The sequence below is a fragment of the Chanodichthys erythropterus genome, chromosome 3 (genome assembly GCF_024489055.1).
Source record: "Chanodichthys erythropterus isolate Z2021 chromosome 3, ASM2448905v1, whole genome shotgun sequence".
NCBI lineage: Eukaryota > Metazoa > Chordata > Actinopteri > Cypriniformes > Xenocyprididae > Chanodichthys > Chanodichthys erythropterus.
This window is the reverse complement of record NC_090223.1, coordinates 58965610-58981231: the sequence shown is the minus strand read 5'-3', so window position 1 is coordinate 58981231 and position 15622 is coordinate 58965610. Positions and strand designations below refer to the sequence as shown.

The 15622-nt window shown below is 41.5% G+C and overlaps 2 pseudogenes; one reads left to right on the top strand and one right to left on the bottom strand.

The window, feature by feature from the left end:
• LOC137006055 (zinc finger protein 721-like) overlaps nt 1-15622 on the bottom strand; it is a 970851-nt pseudogene that overhangs the window by 764820 nt on the left and 190409 nt on the right.
• The window catches only part of LOC137014048 (NACHT, LRR and PYD domains-containing protein 3-like), a 63259-nt pseudogene that overhangs the window by 22759 nt on the left and 24878 nt on the right, over nt 1-15622 (top strand).

The window sequence follows — 15622 nt, the reverse complement described above, 5'->3', positions numbered from 1 at the left end:
TGAAGTGTCACCCTATGCAGTTCACAGTTGTCTCAACAAATGCATGGTCACAGACAGCAGCATTCCCAAAGCCTACCATCTAGAATGGATAGTGGACCACGGCCCCTATGACTTTAAACTCAGGTTAACAGTCATTAACTTAATACCAGCTGCCATGGTCCCAGAAGGAAGCTCAAGCAACACAAGTTTCACAGCATCCTTCAAGAGCATCTCCATCACTCCCATCAAACTGGTACCCACAGAACAGGTGCGCAGAACGGAGCTGATAGAGGACCAACACCTCGCTGTACCCACAGTCGCTAACCAGCCTGCCTGTGAAACTCAAAATGGCGCTGCACCTCTGACAGCCAACCTGACAGCTAACACCACAACAGAGGAGCCATTCCCAAGGTTTGAGTCTGAAGGCCAACGGATTCAGAAAGATGCAAATGCTCTAAAGAATGATGCAGACTGTCAAAAACTCAGACAGATCTTGAACAACTTCAAAGCGACATTTGCCAAAGATCTTTTAGACTGTGGTCTCACTAAAACTCACACGGTATACATGGCAACACACCCAAATGCTCCTCCCACCTTCGTCAGGCAGTACAAAGGTCACATCGCCCCACATGAACCAGTTCAGGAGATTGTTCATTCAACAGAAGGAAAAGGTGCTATCTGCCCATGCAACAGCACCTATTCAGTCCCCACCTGGTCCATTGTCAAACCAAGTGGCAACTCACCAGTGACTTCAGGAAGCTGAACCAGCAAGTGCCACTGCCACGACGTGCCAGATTCAGCTGCCTGCCAAAACTGCTGTAACAGCACGCCAGTGTTGACACTTGAAATAATGGTACCCCAACAACAGTGACCAACCTGTCACAGGTACCTCAAAGAGAATGCGTGCCAAGGAATGCCCACGGCCTGCGTCGATGGACGTTCCTACATCCATGAGGGCATCCTACAGGCAAGTGCAGGGGTACAGTGTTATGTTCCAAACACGTGATGACATCACCCAAACACACAACACGATCGCTTATGGGGAAAAGGTGAAAAGACGCTTAAAGCAACCAGGGCGTGACAAAGGTGTGAACGACCAAACTAATACCCTGGCCAAGACTGGCACCCTGCATAACAAGCTATGGTCACACCCACCCCATTCACCCACCCTTAGTATGGCAACAACAACCCGCAGCCAGCGGACTGTTCCTGCAACATTTCCCGCCTTACTGCCACTACCACTGACAACCAAACTTGCCAACACTTCCATACGAAATGTTTTGCACCACCACTCATACCCCTCCAACCTCCCGTTCCGGCATCTGGTCCCACGATGGCCCCTGGCCACAAACGACTACATGAGACCAACCACATGCTGTGTGTGGGAGTGAATATGTCCCTGATGTCCTCACTGCGCCAAAGCTTGTACTGCCACAGGGCCAAAAGGGGGGTGAACGGATATACACCCACGACACACCAGGTGCCAAACACCATGGCACCAGAACTATTTATGAGACTTTGAAACAAGTGGCGTACTGGCCCAGCATGCAGAAAGATGTGGCAGAGTATGTCAGGTTTGCTGTCAAGTCCAAACTGTAAACCCAAATCACAGAGCTCCACTGCAACGCAGAGGAGTCACGTTTCAGTTGACCAGAAAGACTGGACTGGAGAACCTCCCCTGACGCTCATGGCCATCACAGACACCATATAGGAGTCAACTCAGGTGTTCCCCACGGAACTACTGACGGCACGACAGGTGCCACTGCTGTTGCACCTGTACCAACCAGGAGACTGGAGTCTCATCACAGCCTGCTCCACTCATCAGCATCGCAACAAGCTCCGCCTACAACTGAGAGAACCACTCGCAACACAGAGCCCAACCCTGCAAACCATCTGCAAAACCTGGAAAGGTATTGTGGTGGATCTCTGTACTCACAGTTTCCTACTGATCCAAATGGCGAACTCAGTGAAGCAGCTGTTTACAGTCTTCCAAAATGACTTTGCCCAAAATCAGCCAGTCATGGCTGATGACAGACCTGCTGCGAGGAGTCCACTTCTCAATGGACAGAGTGGCTATGAATAGGATCCCTCAGTATCCTACACAAACTGTGCTGGACTTTGCTACTGGCAGACCCACCAAGACTGTTCCAGCCCACCTCGCTGACTCCCTGGGTGCTTCCATCCTACTGCATGTTGACCCGAGCAGAATGAGGTGGCTGTCCTTCTCAATCCACCTAGCAGTGAACAAAATAACATCTCCAGACCCAAGGACAAGGTCAATGTCCGGTGGTGGCAACGTAACACCCATGCCAAGAAACACACCTCAGTTGTGGTAGCCTACCACAACAGCAACCCACGGCTGTGCCTGGCTCCCCACTTTTGCAGGTGTAGTTTCACCAAAGACTTTCAGTACTTCTGCCCAAACCAGCTCTTCCTCAGAAACCACACTGAAGGAATGGGCCGGTTGCAGCCCATGACCAGCGACACACGCTGCCCTGCCAGGGCCAAGCTTTGCACCCAAGTCATCGGAACACAAGCCGAGATTGTGGGTGATCAACTGCTCGTCCACACCCCCACTCATGCTGCCACCGTAACCTACAATCAGCACAACACCGCCACTCGTGTCAGCCTGCCCAATCCAAGTAAGTGGATCCAGGTACCCCTGGGTTCCATCTTTCACCGCAGCCATCTGGCAGTGCACTGTCTCTCAAGCAAAGAGGACCAGTCAGAACTGGAAGTCCCATCCTCCTCCAGGGATCACCATCACACCCTAGATCCAGGACTGGAACTGAGGATTGACAAAGGGGGGTCCCAGCTAAGTGACAGTACTCCCATCGATGCAGCCCTCCACGCACTCTCACGACTGCCTGTCCTGTTCAGTTCACCTAAAGCCCAAGCTTGGACTCCTGCCAACACAACCCGTTGCCTCTCCATGGCAATCAAGTACGCACTCACCCTGGGCCTGGCCTTCATCCTATCCCAAGGGATCAAAGGGATGCAAGAGTCCATGGGCAAGTGCTCATCTGCCCTCCCTCAAGGACCAGTAGGAACCACCTGCTGCGTGACCATCCGGATCCATGTGCCATCGAACTTGGTTAACGTCCAACGAAGTCCGCACAGGAACTTTGTTGGCCGAAGGGGGGTCTGTAGCATATGCACATGTATCAGGATAATCAATAAACTTTGGAGTTTTCAGAACGCTTTTAACCTGATGAACTGTGTTCGTTAATCACTAAATCGGCTCCGACCAGTCTGCATAAGATGAGCCCACTTGACACCTTTGTGGCCCCGTGAGGGTAAACAGAAAACTCCAACTTCTTCACTTTGGTGACTTCAAAAGGAGCACCCCCCCAGAGACTGACCAGATCCACATTCCAACACCCACACACAAACACATACAGAAACACACAAACATACACTTTTGTCTGTATATGTAAAAAATACAACTATATGTAAAATACAACTACGCCAAAATATATCCATCATGATAGACTGAGGTTTTATGATGGCGCCGCTGTGTTTGGCCTGCCACTTGCTCCTGTTTCCTCATGTTTGTTCCTGCTACTCTCTCCTTGTTTATTGTTTATGATCGCAATACGCTGATGGAACTGCGTTGTACAACTAATCGCCTCTTAAATACCCAGTCTTTTAAACCACCACCGCCATTGCTGACATTTATTCCACCTTTCCTGAGACGCCCTGTCTGGCTGCTACCAGGCAGGAAGCGCCGCAGAAGACGCGGCCGGAGAGGCGGGTTATATGTCAGGCTGAGCACTCACCTGGACTCTTCGTCTCCGAGGGGTCAAGATCAACCAGGATTTGGCAATACTGGAAGATCGCGGGAATGCTACCGATGGCTTCGGCCGGTTGGCTCCGACACAGGCGTACCGTTTCCGTGTCCCCGCCGCGTTGAAACATCCACCTGGGGTTGTGTCCTAGGAAACCTCTGTCCAATTCCTCGTGTGACATCGCTGCCTGTCAACTCGTCCACATTCCGCATGGCACTTTGTAACACCAGATCACTCAATAACAAAACATTTGTCCTCAATGATGTCATCTCCTCCTACAATCTGGATTTGTTTTTTCTCACTGAAACTTGGCTTCCTTCAGGTGACGTCAGCGCCTTTTCGGAAATCCTCCCCTCTGGTTATCTATACCTAAACACATCGCGGCAAACGGGTAGGGGCGGGGGGATAGCTACCACACATAGACAGTCTCTGAAGTGCCGCCAGTTGTCCACTAGAGGGTATTCCAGCTTCGAGCTACAAGTGTTTGTGCTTACACTATCCTGTCCGATTTTATGTGCAGTAATCTACCGGCCGCCCAAATTTAATAAGTATTTTTTAATTGAGTTCTCAGAGTTTCTGACAGAGTTTTTATCAAAGTTTGACAATATTTTAATCTGTGGTGACTTTAACATTCATGTTTGCTGCTCCTCTGATAAACCTGCTAATGAATTTAAGGCACTTTTAGACTCATTAGATTTGGCTCAATCCATTTCCTGTCCCATCCATAGGTTAGGTCACACTCTTGACCTTATTATCTCTCGTGGGGTGATTGTGTCAACTTGTGAGGTCATGGATTTTCCCATCTCTGACCATTCTCTCATACGGTTTGACATTTGTGCTGTCCCACCTGCACCAACGTCTACTGCCCTCCATCGCGTCGCATTATCACCTCATCTACAGTCGACGATTTTGTTGCTGCCCTCTCTGTTTCAGACCTCGCCTCTACTGCTGAATTGGCATCGCCTCTTTGTCCGGATCATTTTCTCGCCTCCTTCCATACAATCTGCTCCCAGATTATGGACTCTGTTGCGCCCTTCAAGGTAAAGTCGACCTATGGTCCAGTGGACCCCTGGCTCAATGATACAACTCAGGCCCTCAGGCGCCAGTGTAGACAGGCTGAGCGAAAATGGAAGAAGGATAGGCTGCAGGTGTCACTGGAGATGTTTAGAGACAGTCTAGCCACCTATCAGAGTGCTCTGAAGGTAGCCAAAGGACAGTACCTTTCTGCTCTCAATAATAGCAATAGCCACCGCCCTGGAATTTTATTCAGCACTATTAATTCTGTTATAAATCCGGTGCCTGTCGCATTGACTGACATATCTGTAGACAGATGCAATGCATTTAAGCAACATTTTTTGGACAAGGTTTTGACTGTTAGGCAAACCATTACTCAAGTCCCTGTTGTTGTCATGGCTACTCCTGCGGCGCAATGTGTGCTAGATAACTTTGATGCAGTTACTCTGGTGGACGTCAAAAAAGCTGTCCACGAGTTGAAGCTCACCACCTGCCCTCTAGACATTGTTCCTGCCAGGATTTTGAAGGAGGCTGTTGAAATCATAGGTCCCATCCTTGTCCCCTTCATAAACAGCTGCTTTAGGATGGGTACTGTTCCCGCTGCTCTTAAACACGTTATTGAAGGACCGCTGCTCAAGAAAACCAAACTTGATCCCTCCATACTTTCTAATTTCCGTCCTATATCTAACCTGTCATTTCTATCTAAGTTGATGGAGAAGCTTGTTTTTGCACAGCTTCAGTCTCATCTTCAACTGCACGGCATTGGTGATAAATTTCAGTCTGGTTTCAGGTCGAGACATAGCACTGAATCAGCATTATTGAGGGTCCATAATGACATTCTTGGAGCCCTTGATGGTAAAAACTCTGTTGTTTTGGTGCTACTGGACCTAACCGCTGCATTTGACACTGTAGATCATGCCATCCTCATTTCTCGTCTTCGACATGCTGTTGGTCTGCAGGGTGCGGTGCTAAATTGGTTCTCATCATACCTCACTAACAGAACTTTCTCAGTAATGCTCAATGATTATTCTTCCTCGGTTGCTTCTCTGCCATCTGGTGTGCCTCAAGGATCTATTCTTGGGCCTACTCTGTTCTCACTCTATATGCTGCCACTTGGTCAAATCATCTCCAATCACAATGTTCAATTTCATTTCTATGCTGATGACCTCCAGATCTATCTTCCTGTGATTCTGAGTAATCGTTCTGCAATGGACCCGCTCCATAATTGCCTTCAGGATATCAAACAGTGGCTTTCCCAGAACTTCCTTCATTTGAATGAAGATAAGACTGAGTACATCCTGTTTAATCCAGATTCATCTAGCATTTCTCCTAGTTTTGGTACTCTAACACCTCAGTTTTCACCTACCGTGCGTAACCTGGGTGTTATCTTTGACAAAAGTATGCACTTCGATAAGCAGGTCAGTGCAGTAGTGAAGGCAAGTTTTTACCAGCTAAGACTACTCAGCAAGGTCAAATCATTTTTGTCCCAAACTGACCTTGAAAAAGCTATACATGCCTTCATCAGCTCGAGAATTGACTACTGTAATGCTCGCTACACTGGACTAAATCAATCACTTTTCAATAGGCTCCAAATGGTACAGAACGCTGCAGCACGACTTCTCTCTAATACCTCCAAATGCTCACACATCACCCCTGTACTCCACTCACTTCACTGGCTTCCGGTGCGGTTTAGGGTGGAGTATAAGGTCCTTCTTTTTGTGTTTAAGGCCATAAACGGTCTGGCCCCAGCCTACCTTGCCGAATTAATAAAGGTCTACCAACCAGCCAGAGCTCTCCACTCCTCTGGCCATACCTCTCTGGTCATTCCCAAATACAATTATAAGAAGTTCGGAGGCCGGTCATTTTCAATCCAGGGACCAAAGCTGTGGAACGCACTTCCAGCACACTTACGTTCCATCACTGTGCTGAGTGTTTTTAAAGCGAAATTGAAAACTTATTTATTCATACAAGCTTTAATACATAGTCCCTGTTTTCAATTCTTATTTGATGTTCATTTTGTTCTTTTATTTATTTTTTTATTTTTTATTGTCTTATTATATTTTTTATTGTCTTGTTTTACTGGAAAGCACCTAGTGCTCCTTGTGGCTGTTGTAAGATGCTCTATAAATTAAAATTGATTGATTGATTGATGTATTTAGGGCATATGCATGTTTTCCTAGTGTTTAAATGAGTGTATTTGTGCTAGTGTGCATTTTAATGCTGGAATTTTGTCTGTAAACCATAACTTCTTTTCTATGCATTTCTGATCTATCGAGTTTGATCTCTCCGTAAAGCTCCGGACTTGAGCTATTCACTGAGATATGCCACATAGCTGACAAATGCATTTTTCTATGTGTTTAATGATACTGTGAAGAACGTACTCCATCTCGAAATCCGATCTGATAGTCATTAAGTATGCAAATTCAGCTAGGAGACCAAACAAAGGAACTTTGCCCGCCAAATAGTGCTGCGCATCTATTGGTCGCTACAATTTAGGAGGTGTGTTAGCTTGGTTTCCTTAAAAACAACGACACACACCTTTTCCGTGTGTTCTCCCGATTGTCTCACGAGCACCTCGTGCACGTCTCCGGTGACCTCGCGCTGCCATCGCGCTGCCATCGCGCTCAGCTTGGGACTGCCATCTTCCAGCGAAACTCACTCTCAAGTCCTCAGTTCAAACCTTCCCGCAGAACGGAGGAAGCCAACGAACTGCACCAGCGCTAAACTGAAATTCGACACGCACAACCAATGCAAGTATACTGCCGTTTCTCAATCTTAGATGATGAAACTGATTTCCGTGCTGGCTTAGGACTGTTTGTAAGTTTGCTACTTGCCTTCTCTTTTTCCTTCTCTACTTCAACTCTTGTACATAGGTTTGTATATTCTTGTGTATATTTAGACGTATAACCTCTGTATTCGTAGTTTGCATATATCAAAACGTTATTCACGCTCGATTGTTCTGTTTGTTCTTTCAACTGAAGACCAAGTCACTTTAACGTTTTTCGATCGTTTTATGCTTTGATGCTATAATAGCAAGTTGTTCTCATGGCCAGAGAATAACTCCGTTCATAATATTCTATGAGAAGCAGCGGTTTGCTGGACGAGCTGCAGTTTTTCTAAATAATTATTGAACCTGAACTAATCACATATGTAATCAATTATAATTCGTTGTAATTGATTCACAATATATTTTTAATTCCCCCTTGGGTCAATATGTGCATAATAATTCATAAAACCTTATGAATTATTATATTCATATTCCACCCATAAATTGATTAATAACCGCTACATCATTACAACAGTATGTTTAATGTATCTGCCGTCATCACCACCACAACCTGTCATTACCAGCACAAGCTGTAATGTGCAGGTAATGACTGTGCTGGTAATGACACTTTTGTAAAAAAAAAAAAACTATCCTTACTAGCAAAGATGATGACTTAGCAAGTGTAGCTAGCTTTCTACATGTAATGTACACCATTTAATTTATTAAAGTGATAAAAATAATCCAAAAATGTTTAAAAATACAGAAATACAACACATATGGTAATGACGCATAATAAGTTTACATGCCCAACACAAAGAATAAAGAGTAGATTTACTTAATTTTCTGGACATCAAGGCATCAGTCTTGCAGCTTGAAATCAATGTGCTCCACTGTGAAATTAGGTTACCATGGCTACCATTAAACTTTTGATGAAAAAAAGGAGGAAAGTGCCTTTATGCAGAGCATGTTGGTAATGACGGCTAAACCATGGGACAGGTAAAAATTAAGCCAAATAAATAAAAAATGCATATATATGCTTAATCTGTGCATGTAGTTTATTAGTTCAGGTAATTCATATGCATATTTTTTATTTATTAATTTGTGATAAATAATGTTTGACATATGGCATGACATGTGAAAACTCTGGTGGCGGACAACACCAAAACACAGATAATGTACCACAAAAAACACCAATAAAATGTGTTAAAATCATTAGTTAGAGCAGCCATAAAAAAGTCTAGTCTTATACTAATTAGTGGTGCTAAAATGTATTAGATTTAATTAGTTTTTAATAAAATTACACCCTGTGGACAGAAATAGGCCCGAATTCTGGGAAATACCATATATATATATATATATATATATATATATATATATATATATATATATATATATATATAATATGTATATTAGTTTCATTTATCTAATCTAAAGTGGAAACTATTTACGGTAAATAAGTTGTTAACAAAGCATAATAAACATTAACATGAGTTTATTAAACAAAATTACAGTGACTGGAGAACTCACTATTTGTATATTTGTATATAGCCTATTAATATGTTAACAATGTAGAAACTACTGTATAGTTCATTCATAGTTAATATATTATAAACTAATAGTTTGTGGTAATGCTTTATTTTAAGGTGTCTGTGTTACAGTGAAATTATGCACTGAAAAACTCAGTAAGAATAATGAAGTACATGTACTTACTATAGGGTTAGAGTTAGGATTAAGGTTTGGTTTAGTTGCATGTAACTTTGTGTAACGTGTAACAAGTTCACTAAAAAAAGTGTTACCTAGTATGCAAATTATTTGTAAGTACTTTATTACTGTATTCTTATTATAAAGTGTTACCCAATATTGTGCATGTTCATTATCATAAATAAAAAGTAGCAACTGAACTGAACTTTTATTAGGGGCCGTTCACATATTGTACCTAAAAACGCTTGCAAAGCGTTTCCACGTTCACCTCCTTTCCACAAGCACTTACACTCCCGTGGCTTCTGTCATTGCTGTGTGACCATGCTCTCTCCTCAATGACGAGGGAGTATCGGCAAAGGATTAATTGATTTCTAAACCTTCATTAGCTCTACTACTAGATATATTTATGGAGAGGAGAAATAAAAACAGCGGTAACACTTTACAATACGGTTCATTAGTTAATATTAGTTAACTACATTTGTTAACATGAACTAATAATGAACTGCACTTATACAGCATTTATTAATCTTTGTTAATGTTAATTTCAACATTTACTAATACATTATTAAAAGCTTGTTAACATTAGTTAATGCACTGTGAACTAACATGAACAAAGAATGAATAACTGTATTCTCATTAACTAACACTAACGAAGATTCGTAAATACAGTAACAAATGTATTGCTCATTGTTAGTTCATGTTAGTTAATCCATTAACTAATGTTTAACAAATGAACCGTATTGTAAAGTGTTACCAAAACAGCCCTGTACAGCTGTGATCAGCTGTTCGGCTGAGCTTTCGAAGTTGTTACAGAAAAGCCAAAGCTGGTTCTTGTCACATGACCTGTGTAGAAGATTTTATTATGTAAAACTGAGAATAATATAGCATAATATAATGTGTCTCACTTCACAATTATAATCATATGACAAGTCACATGTGTGTGCAGAGAACATGACAGCATGTGGCCTCTATATGCATTACTAAGTTCGCTGAGACATGTGAAGCATGAAACAATGTGTTTACATGTTTGGACAATTCTATTCCAAGATGGAGAATGTAAAAGGACCTTTCCAAGAATATCTATAGAATGTATGGCAAAGGGCATTTACCTGGATATATAATGAAACCAGAGCAGAGATCTGGAGCGGTCTCCTGAAGAGGTCTCCTTTGTTGTAAAAATAAAACTTCTGGAATCAGTGATCTTTAAGAAGTGATTTTTTTTCACAAAGTAGAAACCACACCTTCAGTGTGCTTGCAGCAGTCTGAAAAGTTTAGATGTTTAGACCCCATTGCTTCTATTCTGAGCACACTTGCCACTCGGCAACATTTGAAATAACAAATTTGCATGCACCAAAGACGCGATATGTGAACGGCCCCTTATGTCAATCACTGCTTGTGTGACTGACTGCTATGCTTCAGTAACTTAATGGATTAAGGATGATCATGATTGTCCAATGGAGACAATCCACTAAATGGTGTGGAAGGAGGTGTTAGGGGTGTGAAATATGCCTGCAGACACAATTAACCATAGAAATTTGTCAAGCAGTAGAGATTTTGTGGTTATCTATCAGGGTTACACTCACGTGACATTATAGTGCTGTGCCCTCACAAAAGCTTATAATTTTTTAAGCCATATGGATTAAAATCAAGTGATTTTAAACTGCTCAAGCACAGTAAGCCATGAAAAAGAACTACATTTGCGGTAGGGGTGGGATTCTTTACACACATCATGATCTGATCCGATTCTGATTCTGAGAGCATGTGATGTGATCCCATGGTGAAATTTTACATTCAATACCATGAAGTCGGCTGATCGGTCTGATTTTCAGGAAGAGAATTGAGAAAAACAGGTTTAAGTAACCGTCAACCCCCTTTTTTTCGCATAGGTGTAAAAATTCACTATCCAAACAAAAATGGTTGTAATTGAAGAAAGTTTTGAAATATAGACCTAAGGTTGTTCTTGTTTGAAAGAAGACACTTGTCAGATTATTGTAGAAGTGAAATATATTATGAAAGTGAAATAAAAAAAAGTTATAGAAGTTTAAGTGTCACAGTTCCCCTCTGTCCTGGACTCCAGTTCCCATGAGCCTCCTTGTTTGCACACCTGAACTCACTTCCCTCATCAGCCATTCCCTGGATTCCCTGCACCTGTTGTCTTTGTCAGCACTCCCTTTAAGTTGGACTCACTCCCTGCACTCCCTTGTCAGTTCTTATTGTTATGTTGTATTTAGTAGTGTGGATGTTCTGTTTCTTTTCTGAATAAATACCTCTGTTTGGTAGAAGTCTGTATTTGACACTGCTGTTTGTAACATTAAGTTTATGAAAATGTAAAAAATATAATTATAATAATATACTACAAAGCATGTTTTACTCTTAAACTGCAAGAAAATAAAAGCCAAAAATGTCAACATTCCAAATTTTAGGTTCAAATATTATTAAATATTTCAGTAAAAAAATCTTTCAGAAAGAAAAATCTTTCAGTAAAATAATCTTTCAGTAAGATTTTGTTTGGGCGCAGAACCAAACATTTTCACTAGATAACACTCAAGCTCCATATCTGATTATTTAAGGGTGCCTCTATTTATTTGAGTAATCTGAACCATATATTTCCATATTTTTCATACATTTTATGAAATAGACATCCAATTCAGTGTGGGCATGTTATGTGGTTTATTTTGATAGGTGAATGGTCTTTGTAGTGTTGAGAGGGAAAGCAATGGTAATTTTTTACCTCCGCTGTGTGTGTTCTTTAACAGTAATATTAGAGAAAGACAGCCTAGCCACTATAAAATCACTATTTTTTTCTGCACTTAACAGGAAAATTTTGCCAAGATATTTTCAGAGATGATAGATAAAATGACAGGTTTTCCCAGATACTGCTGTTTGTCCACAGCATTCCAAATAACATAAATGATGCAGCATTTCAAATAGCATTTGTAAGGAAAATAAGCCTACCGGCGGATGAGATCACAAACTGCATGTGTAACATCAAGCAAAGTGCATATACTGTGCAATGAACCCCGCAGATGTAATTCACTTTAGCCTTTCTGAACTGAAAGATTATTTTAAGAAGGTTCAAGTGGTGTGTGTGCTTCTGACAGTGTGTGTCCACTAGCACAGACTCACAGAGCAGAGGGGGTTTATTCAGTACATTACTATGGAAGTTGAGCTTTACGCTCACGCATAAAACACACACAGCATCATTGCACATCTGTGGGTAAAAACTTAAGCTCAGAATCAATCCAGAATCATTGGACAGCGAATCGTGATGCATTGATCCCACTACTAATGTGTAGTAGTTATTATTTTAATAGGAATTACGAACTAGATTAGAATTTACATTAAGATTTTATTATTTTATTTAAAAACTGATAACTTTTTGCTGACTGATTTTTCCTCTTTCTCAAAGGCTCAACTGCAGAGGACAGTAAAGCTGCTCTTCATGAGATCAGCCGCAGACTGAAGGTCAAATTAAAACAGGAGTATGAACGAATATTGGTTGGTAATCCTCAGACAGGTCATCAGAAATACCTGAACGATATTTACACTGATCTATATGTTGTAGAGAATGAGACTGGAGGAATAGTGAGTGAACATGAGGTGAGACAGATCGAATTCAAACAATTTGATGCCAAGGACACACCGATCCAGTGCAATAACATTTTTAAAGTCCATGAGGGTCAACGAAACAGAAGAGTGCTGACAATGGGCATTGCAGGGGTAGGAAAAACGGTCTCTGTCAATAAATTCATCCTTGAGTGGGCAAAAGGAACAGAAAATCAGGATATTGCCTTAATTTTTCCTCTTCCATTCCGTAGACTGAATTTGATTAAAGAAGAGTACAGTCTTATAAGACTTCTTAACAAATACTTCTTTAGTTGTCCTGAAGAACTGCCCTCTCTTCCTGATGGTGACGGTAAAATCATGTTCATCTTTGATGGGCTGGATGAGTGCCGCTTCCCTTTGAACTTTAAAGAAGATGACGGATTTACAGATGTTCACAAAGAAACAACAGTGATTAAGATAGTTACAAGCCTGATCAAGAGACATCTGGTTCCCTCTGCTCTCATCTGGATCACATCCAGACCAGCAGCAGCCAGTCTGATACCCCGAAACTACATTGATCTGGTGACAGAGGTGCGAGGATTCAACAATGAGCAGAAAGAGCAATACTTCAACAAAAACAGCAGTCCTGAGGTTGCTGGAAACATCATCCGTCATATCAGGAAATCCAGGAGCCTGTACATCATGTGCCACATCCCCGTCTTCTGCTGGATCTCTCTCACTGTTCTTCAGCCTCTACTTGCTCAGAAGAGCAATGACAAAACACCCACTACTCTCACAGGGATGTACACCAGCTTTTTACTTACTCAGCAGCAACAGATGACAGAAAAATACAGTGACCTTGAATCTAAAGCCAACCCCAGGTCTTTTGATGAGATTATTCTGAAACTTGGGAAACTGGCCTTTCAACAGCTGGAGAAAGGAAATATGATTTTCTACAAAGAAGATCTTGAGGAATGTGGACTAGATGTCAGTGAAGGGTCGGTGTTCTCTGGGTTATGCACTCAGATCTTTCAGGAGGAAAAGACTGTTTCTGCAAGAAACGTTTACAGCTTTGTACATCTCAGCATCCAGGAATTCCTTGCTGCTCTCTATGTGTTTTTGATTAGCAAAGATGAGAAAGCAAAGCTACTTTTTCAATCCCAGAGAGAAAAACTGACATGGAAACTGTCTGGAAGGACACTGTTTCAGCTTTATAAGGCTGTGATCAACAAGGCTTTACAAAGTGAGAACGGACACCTGGACCTTTTCCTCCGGTTCTTCCTGGGTCTCTCTCTGGAGTCCAATCAGAGTGACCTGAAGGAATTAGTGCCAGGACTGAAACTCAAAACAGAGAACATGAAAAACACTGTTGACTATATCAAACAGACAATACAGAAGGAGAAATCAGTGGAGAGGACCATCAATCTCTTTTACTGTCTGAGTGAACTGAAAGATGACTTTGTGGAGGAAATCCAGAAAAACCTGAGCTCAGGAAATCTTTCAGCACAGAATCTCTCCTCTGCTCAGTGGTCTGGTCTGGTGTTTGTGCTCCTGATGTCAGAAGAGACTCAAGAGAAGTTTGAACTGCAGAAATACAGAAGATCTGATGAAGCAGTGACAAGACTCCTGCCCGTGATCAAAAACACAAGAAAAGCACTGTAAGAGTCTTCTTTACATTCATTTATATGCACTGTTGGTCTTTTGAAATTGGGATTTCTTTTTACATGGATGACTTGTTGGCCTAGACTGTTCAGAAAAACGAATAAATGTAAATGTAAATCAATGTGCGTGATGATTTTAAATGCCAAAGTGTCTCCACAATCAGTTGAAGTTGAACCTGAGTTTTACCATTTTTTTATTTTTAATTGTGTTATAAATTAAAGAAACTGAAAAAAAAAAACAGGTTTGATGTTTTATGAAAAGTTATCTATGCTCTAGATCAGTGGTTTCCAAACATTTTAGCGTGGAGTACCCCCTGAAAGGAATTACCATCCTTCTGCGTACCCCCTCTCTTCCACTTAGACTGCAGTCACACCTTTACCATTAAGGGACAATATTTGCCCCCTAAATTGATTTTACAGTGCATATTTTTACCTTAATGGGTAAATTTATAAAATAAATAATGTTTTTAATAAAAATGTTCAATAGAGAAAGATGCAATGATGGTAAAAATTAAGTGATACATTTAAATATTAAACTAAAACCACCAGTAGGTGGCTGCAAGTCACTGTTTTTATGAGCGAGTCATCGAGTCATTCATTCAGTAACGAAGCAAGTGGCTGTGAATGAATCATTCTATCATTGACTCTAATGATTCGTTCAAAGCCACAGAATTGTTTGCGAAACACAGACGTGTGTTGTAGTTCTGCTGTGGTTTTCGTCAGAACTATTATTTCATTGCAAAATAGAGTAAGTACTGACAGTACTGTGCTTAAAATGTATGTTTTGTTTTTTGACCTGTTGTATAATAATGTCACGTTTGCAGTCATGTGGATATTTGGGAACAATTGCATTCTTGCTCATTATCATCATTAAATACAAGAACTCACACAAGGTATGTTTTTGTATCAGAGAACACTTTCACAAAGGTGCATTGTTGAGAACGGCAGTAATGTAGTGTGATTTAAGGCAGCAGACTGCACGCAATCTATGCATGCTGCTTGTGTGGATACAGTCATTTCTGATGATGAGGCAATTTGATTAAATGTAGGCTACTGGATTTACACCATTTTGGCAGTTAGAAATACATGTTCGGTTCTAATATTACTTTAATGTAGAATTAAAGGAACTACCCAGCATTTTGTTTGTGTACCCCCTTTTGTCATCT